This window comes from Callospermophilus lateralis, unplaced genomic scaffold, assembly GCF_048772815.1.
Source record: "Callospermophilus lateralis isolate mCalLat2 unplaced genomic scaffold, mCalLat2.hap1 Scaffold_45, whole genome shotgun sequence".
Lineage (NCBI taxonomy): Eukaryota > Metazoa > Chordata > Mammalia > Rodentia > Sciuridae > Callospermophilus > Callospermophilus lateralis.
The window spans coordinates 11,572,901-11,585,519 of NW_027514398.1; the positions used below are offsets into that span (position 1 = coordinate 11,572,901).

The following is a 12,619-nucleotide window of genomic DNA, read 5'->3' on the forward strand; positions in this document are numbered from 1 at the left end:
AACTACAGATTCATAGGATTCTTATTGCTTGATCTGCAACAAGCTAGGCTATCATGAGAACTGGATTAATCTTAGAGTCCAGCCCCTCCCACCCTACAGAATACACGTTCATACATACTGGAGAGAGGGTGGCAATTGTCCTTCGTGTGCTGAGATATGCTCTATTTGATAAGTCGCTGGGGGATCCAGGCTTCCTATCATGAAAGCTCTGGCTAGCAGCTGAGGCCATGGATGGTCAGGTCATCATTCAAAATTCAGGTTCACCATCTATCCCCTCTCTTTCCTTATCTGTTCCAGGTTCCTCAGAGCTGTCCATTCTCCAAATCTATGTCTTCTCTGTTTTCTCCCCCTTGTCCCTGTTTCTTTCCTGCTATTTTCTCCTGCCCCACTTTTTACTTTTCTGCTCCGCTGTGCCTTGGAACCAGGCTGTGGCTGGCTCCTCTCACAGGTGAATTTGCTCTGTGTGGTCTCCCTTTCATAGGAGCCATTGTGGGGGGAGAAACGGGAGGTAGAGGGGGCTTCCAGAGGAGAGGGCTGGCATGCTTGGAAGCTCCAAGTCCAGATTTTATAACTGAATGTTCATGTATCCTGCTTCCACCTGCTATAGCTTCACAACAACATCCAAGAACACTTGATGCCTTTAGGGGAGTTTTCAAGAAGAGGAGAATAGGTCATTTGGTTGGTGGTTGCACCCGGGGGGCTAAGGCATGAGGGCTTCTAGGCACTCATTTCAGTAATGTCTCTCTGTTGTCTCCACAGGACTGAGATGTGCTGGTCCCAGCTTCTGTCTGGGAGAATGTCTGGGGTGTCCGAGCCCCTGAGCCGAGTAAAGGTGGGCACATTATGCTGGCCTGAGGGTCCCCCAGAGCCCATGGTGGTGGTACCAGTTAACATGGAAAAGGCAGATGTGTTCATCCTCAAGGTTTGCTTCTAAAGCAAATGGAAAGAACTTCAAACTGGTCAAATGCACTGTGCAGACAGAGATCCAGGTAAGCTGGAGACCTGTGCACTCTGTTTGTCTGTTCCACCCTCTGCTTCCTGGACAGTTGAGCAACACTCCTTCAGCCCAGCAGGATCTCCTGTACTGCCTGGCAGAGGGAAGTTGGCATCAGGAGAGATGTTCTCAGCTGATGTGGCCAAACTCCTCTCCAGATGTGCAACTCCATTTCCCTAGGGGCTTGGGGGACAGATGCTACAACCTTGGTTTGAAACCCTGATTGTTTGTTTGGTCTTTGTTCAATTCATTTCAACTCGTTAAGTATTTATGACATTTAAGTCTCTGCAAAGGACTTAAAAGCCCCCTCAAATACTCTCCAATGTAATTGGAATTAGAGGCATATGCAAGTGATTACATTTTCAAAAAAAGCTATCTAAGATTTCTGCTGGACATTTAGAGGATGGAGCTGGTGGGGGATTTAGAGGATGGTAATGAGCTACAAATGCCCTGGGGTAGATGGGCGTCACCAGGCTCTTTTGCCAGAGCAACAGCTCAATGGGCTTATTCTTACTTAGGGTCCTAAAATCTGTTAACAGATCCAGGTATCCACCTCATCAAGGCGTCTAGATACCAGGAATTCAGTTCAACTTAACTAAGTCTAAATGAAATTGTCATTAAAAGCAGAGTTCCAATATACTGGCTGATTTCACCACCTACATGTATTGAACAATAGCTACATGGGAACAGTTAGGTGTGTCTTTCTATACTCATGATCTCATTAAATCCTCTAATGGCCCCAAGAGATGGATTCAGTGAGAATGCATCTTTCCTCTGCCCAGAACATTCCTTATTGTTAATGGAAGGGAAAGTCAAATGGGTTCTCAGAAGGCTGCTTGGAGGATTTGTGATTTGAACAAGGAAGCAGGGAACTTGGAGGAAAGGCACCAACTCTGGGACAGCTGCCTGAGTTCTTCTCCATGGCATTGCCAACCCTTCCTGTTTCCTGAAAACCTGTGCCTCTCAACTCTGTGAGTGGCTCTTGGCAGCTTGGCCACATCACCATCCCACCTGCTGTCTGTTACGGCATGCACCTGCCTCCGCACACCAGAGCAGAGTGTAATTGATTAGCTCACTATGTTGGCCAGTTACCATTGTTGATTCTGGCTCCATTGACTCCTTCTGTTTCCTGTAACTGATTCGATTAGGGCCTTGATTACTTGTCATATGGTTTCTGATATGGGATCATAAATGTGCCTGAATATAAGCCCTGGCCCCCTTCTTCCAGGGGACATTTTCCTATCTTCTTAACTGTTCATTTCATGAGTCTTCCTTCAGGTATGTCATTTTCATACATAGATGATGCCATCCACTGTGAGCCTCACTATCGTAATTTTCAGAAGTTAACCTGATCTTCAAGTTTGAGGAGCACTCATTGACCTTTTGTGCTGAGAAGCAGAGAACATCTGGTTGGTTCAGCTTGGGAAAGGTTTTATTGAGTTAACAGTGAGAAGGGCCCTAAAAGATGGGTGGGATTTAAAGCAGAGACTCTGGGGTAAGAAGGGAGCAACACAGATAGAGGCTGGGAGGCTGCTGGATGGTGGGTAGTCTGGCTTGATGGAAGCATTGGATTTATTTAGAAAAGCATCTCAAGTCAAGGCCAAGGTAGAAATTGAGGGCAGATAAAGAGGCCTAGAACATCAGGTTAGAAATTTGTAGTTGGGCAGGCACTGGGGAACAGCACCTAGTTTTTAGGAAGGGGGAGAGAGATTTTCTTAGAGTTGTGTGATGGCCTGGTGGGTGTCTAAGGGGAGGAAGAGCAGGAGGCCTATAGAAAGGTCAGTAAGGCCCAAGCTCAAGAATGGCTACTAGTTCTGGGGGCATCATCTGGAGGAGTGTGGGGACAAAGGTGAGGCAGCAGCAACAACAGAAGGATGGAATTGCCTTCTAGGAGTTTCTATCCACGTTTTGACTTTTTCTGCTTCCAGTGTCTCCTGCTGGCTAAAGGTCACCTTCTAATGTCACTGATTATTACAAACAGCTGTGGCCATAAAGCCACTTGGACTTCCAGCCATGAGCTGTCCTACCCTTAGTGGTGTGTGGCCTTGGGTCTAAATGCTTAATCTATCTGCACATCAGTCTGCCCCCTGGGGACCATGTCCATCTGCAGCCTTGCTGTAGGATTGGAGATGGCAGATGAAATGTACCTAGTGCACAACAGGGTCTCAAATAATTGGAAATATTGGTTGCATGGATGAGTATTAGGTGATTACCCTGCTCAAAAATCTCCGAGGATCACTAATTGCCCAGAGAATGAAGTTCAAGTTGTCTTCTTTGGGTATTTATCCATTCATCTTTCTTATTTTCAAACTGAGAATACAATCACATTAGTATTTTAAAATAGCACATGGTGTTCTGAAAGATGTTAATGAGGTTGCCCTGGAGAAAGGGTCTTATCTCAAGGAAGCTTAGAAGATAATTGGTTAAACAATTCTGAACAGATTCTTTTATAGCAAGCTTTCTCAGAACCTTTAATAAGCTAATATGCCCAGTGAGTCTTTGAGACAGGGGCACAGAAGTATTGTTTTCTACCTAGCTGTTTCTTATTGGCCTAAAGAAATGATCTAAATGCTCTTTTAAAAGTTGGTCCACTAGTCTTCTGAAAAATCATTTAGGGAACTTTTATCCCCAAACCCTGGCAGCAGAACACAAAGGGTTAGAGAAAGAAGCTGGCAAATGGGAAGTGGGTTAGGAAGTGGTGGCTGTTGTGTGGGAGGGAACTGATGAGGACCTGAACTAAGGGAGCGTCACTGGGAACAGATAAGTCAACCCATCTGAGTGTGTCTCTGGAGGCAGAGTCAACAGAATTTGATGATTAATTGGATGTAGGGAGGGAAAGAAAGGAAGGAGACAAGGATGACTCAAGCTCTTGCCTGGGCAGCTGAATGGGAGCTGGCACCATTCATTGAGATAGGAGCAGAGAAAGGAAGGGCCTTGAGATTCTAGCTCTACTTGTGGTGTGTTTGAAGTGTGTTAGAAGCACCTCCACAGCGAAATGTGGGCCTGGAGCTTAGGAGGAAGAAAGGACTTGGAGGTAAAGATTTGGCATTGTCATGTGATGGATGCCAAGCAAGAGGGCAGAATCATCCATGGAGGTTGAGTTGAGCAAGAGCAAGAGTTCCAGTTGGGAAACCTTGGGAAGTTAATTTCCAGAGGACTGATGAAGAAAGAGAAGCAAATGAAGGAAAAGAAGAGTCCAAAAAAAAAATGAAGAGAACTGAGAGAAGAAGACAGAGGGGCCAAAGGCCAAGGGGCTTTAAGGAAGGAGTGTTTAGCAATGTTAAGTGCTCAGAGAAGTCAAGTCAGGGGAGGGCAGAAATAGGGTCATTGCCTTCAGCCACAGGTGCCATGGTTGACTCTTTGCTGGGCAGTTCCAGTGGAGAGATGGGGGCAGGAATCATTGTACAATGATGGTTGAGTAGAGATGGTGAGAATAACTAGAATTTTACAGTTTTGACTATGAAGTGAAGGAAAGAGGAGAAAGCAAGAGAAACAAAGTCACCAGCCCAGACAATACCACATGTGGTAGCCCTTGAGTAGAAAGGTACATGGCAGGTTGGAGGCTGAGAGTTCCTTAAGATTGGCTTCTTAAAACATGTTAATAGTTTTGATCTTTACTCCATCCCTTGTGGGAAGATGCTGATGTAATTTAATTGATATCCAGAGACTGTAGGAGATGGAAGTGACAGGCTTTGGTGATGGATGGGAGGTGAAGGAATGAGGGATAGGGAGGTGTGAAGAGTGGCAGCTCTGGTTCAGGTGGACAGGGCCCCCTCCCTAAGATGATGAATACTGGAGGAGAGACTGGGTGGGGAGTGACGTGTTCCCCAGCGCAGTTAAAGATCTTTCAGTGCGATTGAGGTGCTTTAACACTTTCACATGGAAATGTTGAGTAACCGTTGGTGCATGTTCTGGAGGGGAGAACTAGTGTGGGCACAGACAGTCGAGTGTGGCCAGCCTCAAGGTGGTGATTGAAACCATGGCTGTGGATGAGGTCACTGGAAAGAGTCTTAAATAATTCCATCTTCCATTCCACAAACAGAGTTGGGTGCCCATGCCTGGCACCGCGCTGGCCATGGCCTGGGGCAGCAAAGTACCCCAAAACACAGGTATACTCTCTGCTTTCACTGGGTTTCCTGGCCAAGGGTGAGACCAAAATTGACTTAAACCAAAGAACAAATGATTACAAACTGAGGCAAAAGCTCTGACAGGAAGAAACAAGGCTTAGGAGAACAAATAACACAGAAGAGTTGGGTCTGAACATCAAGGACTAGCTTTGCTATTCAGAGCCCACTAGAGGTGTCCAGTAGGGAGTGTCCAATAGGGAACCCAGGCCTGGCATCCTTGACTGAGATTCTCCTGGAGAAATACCTCCCTCTATCTACTTCCTGACAGCCTCCTTTCCCTAACTTGGCTTTGACTTCAACCAATTTTTCATATCCAGCTCCATATCTTCTTTCACCATCCTCCGAGTACTCAAAATGATGCCAGCACTTCCAGATTTGCCAAGCACATGTCCTTCCATAAGAACACTCCTGAAATTCCAACACCCCCCACTTGGCTGCATCTGATCAAATAGAAGCAATGGAGATTCACCCTGGCACAGTCCCTGCCGGGGCATGTTTCCAAAACATGGTTACTCCAGGCGTACTTGCTGACTTCGTAGAGTTATCTTTATTCCCAACTTACTTCTATGCAAATACAATAGACTCATGATGCTTGCCACGTTCAAAACCACAAAAGTACTCCCTGGATTTGGTTCCTAGGACCCCTCAGAAATCAGGTAGGTGCTGGAGAGACTCAGCAATGTGACAAATGAAAACCATACTTGGCTCTTCTTGATTTTACACTTCCCTTTGGTTTGCTATTCAAAGGAAATTGTGTTTGTTTGGGAGCTTGGAATCTCTGTAGCAAGCAGAGGCTTATATCATTCTATTTTCTCCTAATGTGCTAATTTGCTTGTCTGGGAAAGAGGCTAAAATGGCATTCTGAAAACAACTTGCAGAGCATCACCCAGACGTGCCAACACGGGGTGTCTCCTTCATGATCGCGATTACGTGCATGCAGCCCCCATCCTCTCTCTCTCCTTCTCCCTCTCCTTTTCTTCCCATTCTCTTTTGGGTGGGAGGGCTTACTATATGTCCTGGTTTGTCTCAGTTCCAGCTTACACATAATGTCCAGAGATAACCATTAGGAATGTCCCTGCCAAGCCCCAAAGTATGATGCATGTGAGGTTGAATTGTTTGGTCACCTGCTTCTAAGTGCCATGTTCTGTCCTCCCCATGCCTGGCACACTGATTGCCTGTTTTGTGGTGTCTTCTCTCTCTGGCTGTCACCAGCAGACCCACTCTCTGTGTGTGTGCATCCCTATTATCAGACCATCTGTTTTTCTCTCTCAGGAGGGTAGTAAGAAAAAATGGGCATTCGTCCATGATATGGTGCAATGCAGAATTGCCAGCAGGACCCTCACTCCTAACCTATCTCTCAGCCAGCCTCCACTAGGCTGAAAAGCCACATTTGAGATACATCTTCATTTTTTTCCTGAAGTGTCACTGCACTGGGAATTCATATTTGCATCCCCAGGAGGGACAGGAACTAAAGCCATTTTGTGTCCTTCCTGTCCTTCCAGATGCATTCCGACCACCCACAGCAGAGTCTCTGCATTGCAGGTGTGGTCTCTGGGTGTGGCTTCCCTGGAACGGGATGAGGGCAGAGTCCAGTTTCCAAGTGTGCCCTATGCTTGTGTGACACCATCAAATTCCCATCCAACTTAGCTTCAAGCTTTAACCACTCACCTGATGTGGCACAGTGTGCTATGGACTGGATGTTTTTTGCTCCTCCCCAATTTACATGGTACAGTCCTGGCCCCTGATGTGGTGGCATTTTGGAGGAGGGGTCTTTGGGAGCTACTTGGTCAAAAGGCTACATTGGACCTAATACTGAGTGTGACAGCATCAAAAGCTGTGGCCCCATGAATGAGATTATTGCCCTTACAAAGAGGTTGAAGGAAGCACCCTCTTCAATTCTCTGCCGTGTGAGGATGCAGCAAGAAGGCACCATCTTGGAAAGACAGTGAATCTGGTGGTACCTTGATCTTGGACTTCACATCCTCAGGGTCTGTGAGCAGTAATTCTCTGTTGTTTATAATTATCCCTCTTAATGTATTTTGTTATAACAACAGAAACAGACTAAGATAGGAGGTAATTAGATTTAAATAAGACCTTGAGGGTGGGGCCCCCATTATAGGATTAGTGCCCTTATAAGATGAAGAGAGGCCAGAGCACACTCTGTCTTAGCCATGGGAGACACAGCAAGAAGGCAGCTGTCTGTAAGCCAGGAAGTGGACCCTCACAAAGAACTGGCACCTTGATCTTAGACTTCTCAGCCTCCAGAACTATAAGAAGTTTTGTTTAGGCTGCTCTGTCTGTGGTATGTTGTTTCAGCAGCCCAAGGGACAGAGACACCTGGCAAGCAGCTCCCTGAGTTTGGAGGAGCAGTCTGGCTTTCAGACCATTGGTCCAGGTTCTTGGTTTCCAGAGCATTCCTGCTGCCCTCATTCAGATGCAGCTAGGGCACAGCCTCAAGTTTGGGATGCAAGGTTAGGGTACAAGAGGAAAGGAGGGGAGGGCTACCTGTACTAAAAGAAAACCTACCCTAATAAGAATAGATGAAATTATAGAAGGCCAGCTTCCCGTGCATGAGAACGTCACTGGCATAGGAGAGGAAAGGCTCAGCCAGGAAGCCACAAGCTGGTACCACACAGACACTCAGAATAATATAGAAGAGGCACACTCACAGGCCTCCTCCTTTCTGCACCCTCCCCATTTCCTGTGAGTGCTCCTGGCCACCCACCCACACAGACACCTACTGAGGCAAGCGCAAGGCAAACATGCAGAGTTCTGAGCCCCTTTGTTTATCTGTATGCTTAGATTCATGACAACGACAAATTAGCAGTCAGGTGTGTATCTTTTTATTTTTAACCTGGTGGTTGCTTTGCTAAATGTCCTTGTTAGAGGCTTTTATCACCTCAAACTGAATGCTTTCAGAGTGAGAAGTTATGCTAACTTTTATTATTTTGTTCTTCTATCACTTTTTTGAAAATTATGCCTTATGTGTTGAGGACATGGAACTCAGATGGCCTTTGAATCTGTTTCCTATTTCAGTCATAATATATTACTACAAACCTGGGGCTTCAAAAACATAGGGATGGTTCCTTTGCAGTTCTGGAGGCTGGAAGTCCCAAATCAAGGTGTCAGTGGGGCCTTGGTCTCTCTGAGGGCTCTAGGACAGATCCTTCTCTGACTCTTCAGCTTCTGATAGTTCAGGTGTTCCTTGGCTAATGACAGCATTGCTCCAGTCTCTGCCTCTGTCTCCACACACCCTCCTTGTCTTTGTGTGTCTTTTATATGAACATTGCCATACAGGTTATGAGCCAGAATGACCACAGTCCAGAATGACCTCATCTTGAAATTCTTAACTCAGTTACATCTATATAGACCCATTTCCAAATGAGGTCACCTTGAGGTTCTGGAGGTTAGGACATAGGCATACTTTGGGGGACCCCATTCTTCTACTTTTGATAGCTGTCTCTCAGTATCACTGTGTTTGTCACTGGTTTCTGTATGTAGGCTAGCACAGACTAGGACATACAGATGTACAGACCTAAGTGTGAGCTTTCTGCACACACTCCACCCAGACGCACAACTGGCGTTGGAACTGACCTTTGAACTTGGCTGACACAAGTCTACCCCTCCTATTCACTTCCCAGAATTCTCAGCTGCTGGCCACCTGCAGGTTGTGTGCCCTAATGTGAGGCTTCCTGTGATGTTGCCAAGCATGTGACCCCCTAGGGTGTTGCCTTGTCATTCTTCAGGTGATCTCCTCCAGTTCCCCTACCTATGATTCTAACCTAAGTGGTGCCATATGTGTACTTCTGACTTCAGTCTCCCACGACTCCCAGTCTCTTCCCCACCTGCCAGGTTGCCATCTCCACTGACCATATGTGCAGAATCAAACATCACCACCAGTCTTCTCCTCAGTCTTTTTCATTACCTGGTGCTCCACTCTTTGCCAACCATGTCTCAGGCCTTAGAGCTGTCATGACTTCGTTCATTCTCTCAGACTCTATTCAGTCCACTAGGAAGTCCTGTCAGGCTCCACCATCACAAACACCCAGATTCTGACTCCCTTCAACCATCCATTGCCTCTTTCTTGGTCCAAGCCATCAGCATCTCTTGTCTGGAATAACTCATTTGCCTGCTAACTGCTCTGCCCTTAGCCCCACATGCTCCACCCTATAGGCAGCAGCTATGGTGAATTTTTAAAACACAGGTCAATTAGAGGAACATGTTTAAGGCATACCTTAGATCATATCATTGCTCGGCTTTAAACTCTCCAGAGGCTCCTTATCTCACTCAAATTCAACAGTCTCACCTTGGTTCACAACAGGGTTTACAAGCAATTATTGTTTTCAGGCCAAATACAGCCGGTTGCTCTCATTTTTGTAAATACAGTTTTATTGAACCACAACCACACTCATGTATTATCTATGGCTCTTTTGAGCTACAGTAACAGCGTTGGGAATTTACAACAGATATCCTATGGTCCACAAAGCCTCAGATATCTTCTACCTGACCCTTTACAGAAAACATTTGCTGACACCTGGCAGAGCCTCCCTGACCTTTCCTCCTATCAGTTCCCTCCATGCTGTCTCCACCCCAGCTCCTGTGGCACCAAGCACACTGAATTTTCACATCCTCCCACCCAGAGCCCTCCATAATTTCTGGACCCTTTGTCTGGAAGGCTCTTCTACCAAAAAGCAGCTCTGTTCCCCTCTCTCTTACTTCCTTCATTTCCCCAATTTGCTGAATTAATTAATGAGTCCTTATTTAATGATGGATGGACCAATGGGTTCCAGTTATAAAGCCCAAAGAGAATGGCCACAAATCCACATTGTCGTCACTGTCACCACAATTGGGGTCTGGGGCATGGCTGTCAGTGGGCTGTAGCTATGGGTTTAGAACGGACCCACATGACAAAGAAATTTCTTGCCTAAAATGTTAGTGGTGCCTGTTGAGACTCGTTGATGACAATTGTGGAGCATTATAGTAAAATGGGTGCCTGGGACCCATCACTGAACATGAGAAAAACCTGCATTACCTGCACCCTGAAGTAACCCATGTCACCCACCCCTCCTGCTGAGGCACAGGCTACATGTTGACTTCATAGTGAATTGGAAAGTCATTACTTTAACAGGCTGAAATTTTTGAAGAAATACACCACCTGGTACTTTCCTTCCTAATCTTTATTATCCATCATTATCCATCATTCCTCCAAAACTTAGCAAAAGGCCCAAACTGGTGGTATACTAGTAAATCTGAATATAGATAGAATGGTTATACCTTTAACAGAGTGTTTTTTTTGGGGCGGGGACGGGCACCTCTCATGCACTGTAAGTCAGCCACAGAGAAGCTCTTGTTCCTTCTTCATGGCTTCCTTGCGCCTACTTCTCGTCTCACTACAGAAGGGAAAAGGGAAGCTGCTGCTGGGCTGAGTGGGGTGCTGGGGCTGAGGCCCTTCATGGCTCTTGCTCTGAGCAGAAGAAAGTGGTTTTTTTTCATTCTTTCTTTCATCCAGGTGGCATGGCTGCATCAGCTGTGACCATGGCCTGATTGTCCCACAGGATCATTTATCATTTACCACCCTTCACCCACCTCTGCTGGTACTGGCTTCAGCTCGCCAACAGCCTTGGGTCCTTTTCTTTCTTTTTAATATTTATTTTTTAGTTATAGGTGGACACAATGTCTTTATTTTACTTTATGTGGTGCTTAGGATTGAACCCAGTGCTTCACTCATGCTAGGTGAGCACTCTACCTCTGGAGCCAGAACCCCAGCCCCCCTCAGGTCCCTTTCTAAAGACTGTTTTCTTCAACACTGAACCCCTTCCTTGGAGCTTGCAGGTATTGAGTGACTGCATCCCACAGCTCTGGGCCCACAGCTCTGGCCCCTTCCTTTGGCCCCTACCTACTGGGTTTCTGCCTAGGCACCAGCTCCCACTCACTCAGGCAAAGCCTGAGCCATTGGAGAGATGCTCCATCCCCAGGTCTCAGACTTCCTGGGCCAATCAGTTCAGCTCTTCAGGTTGACTTGACCTTTGGACCACATCAAGCACCTACTGTATGCAAACCACTACACTAAGCTCTTTATGTATCTGTGATCCACATAAGGCCGGCCAGTCTTAGTTCAGTGTCACACTGCAGAAAATGTTAGTCTGACATCTAAAAATAATTGGAAATACATTTAAATCTTTATTGTCATCACTTGGAAAGGTACACTGGAAGATCACTGTTAAGATAGGTAGCAAAATTTCTTAAAATTCTCATAACCATTTACCAATTAGAACTAAAATGACAGTTGGTGTTTGTCTTATCAAAAATCAGACCTAGACTGTGGTTTTAGTTCATATTGAAAAATGTCTTCATTAGTTTCCCAGGGCTGCTATAACAAGTCTCACCAAAAGGGTGGTTTAAAACAATGAAAATGGATCATCTCACATTTCTGGAGGCAGGAAAGCCAAGAGCAAGACCTCAGCAGGGCCACGCTCCCTCTAAAACCTTAAGGGAACCCTCTCTTGCCTCTTAGCATCTGACGACTTTTCAGCATGCTTTGGTGTTCCTTGGTTTGCAGATGTGTCACTCAAATCCCACATCTTCACCTGGCACTTCCACTGCGTGTGTTTTTCTCTACGTTTCCAAATTTCTCCCTTTTGGAGGATACTGACCATATTGGATTAGAGCCCATGCTAAAGTTTTCATTTGAGCTTGAGTAGTCTGCAAAGACCCTATTTCCAGATAAGGTCACATTCTAAGAACTAGAGTTTAGGACTCCAATGTGTCTTTTTGCGGGAACAAACTCAATCCATAACAGTTTCTTGCTGGATTCATAAGCAAAGTCCTTTGTTATCTCAGTGAGAAAACAAGAGCTCTGTCAAGGGCAGTCAGGAGGGGATTTCCAGAGGACTTAAGTGCAGACTGGGTCCTTAAAGGATACCTGGGATGACTGGGAGATCTCCAGGAGAAGTCAAGAGACAGAGGGAGCCAGGCAGGAAGAAGATGTAGTCAAGCACAGAGAAAAGCAATGGCATGCTGTGGTGAGGGTGGAAAGACCAGCCCTGGGGCTAGGCAATTTGTGGGTCAAGAGGGGAAGTCAGGACTGGGAAGAACATATGGAGGGACATTCCAAAGGGCCTTTTAATCCTAATGCTAAAGAAAGTTTGGTTCTTATTCTCTTATCATATAGAAAACAAGGAACCAATGGAAATTTTCAACTGAAGTCACTTGATTTAAATTTGTTCTCAATCTTAGAGTGACACCTTTTTGGACAAAGTTGAAGCAAGACTCTCTTGAACCAAGGCTTAAGTAGATCTTATTCATTAAAGGTTGAATTCTGTTATCTTTAAAAAGAGGATCATTTGGTCTTGGTAGGGCAATGAGTAAGGAGGGTGAACTGAATCAAGCCCAGAACATAGTCTACAAGCCAGAGTCCCAGTGGGACTCCCAGGAGGCAGACCCAGCTTGGTGGCCTGGGTGGAAAAAGTGTGGACGAGGACTCTCACAAGATGCACCT

General features: G+C 45.9%; 1 pseudogene; it reads left to right on the forward strand.

Annotated features, from left to right (window-relative positions):
* The first annotated feature begins 796 nt into the window (after positions 1–796).
* LOC143388966 (protein-tyrosine kinase 2-beta-like) overlaps positions 797–12,619 on the forward strand; it is a 49,170-nt pseudogene continuing 37,347 nt past the window's right edge.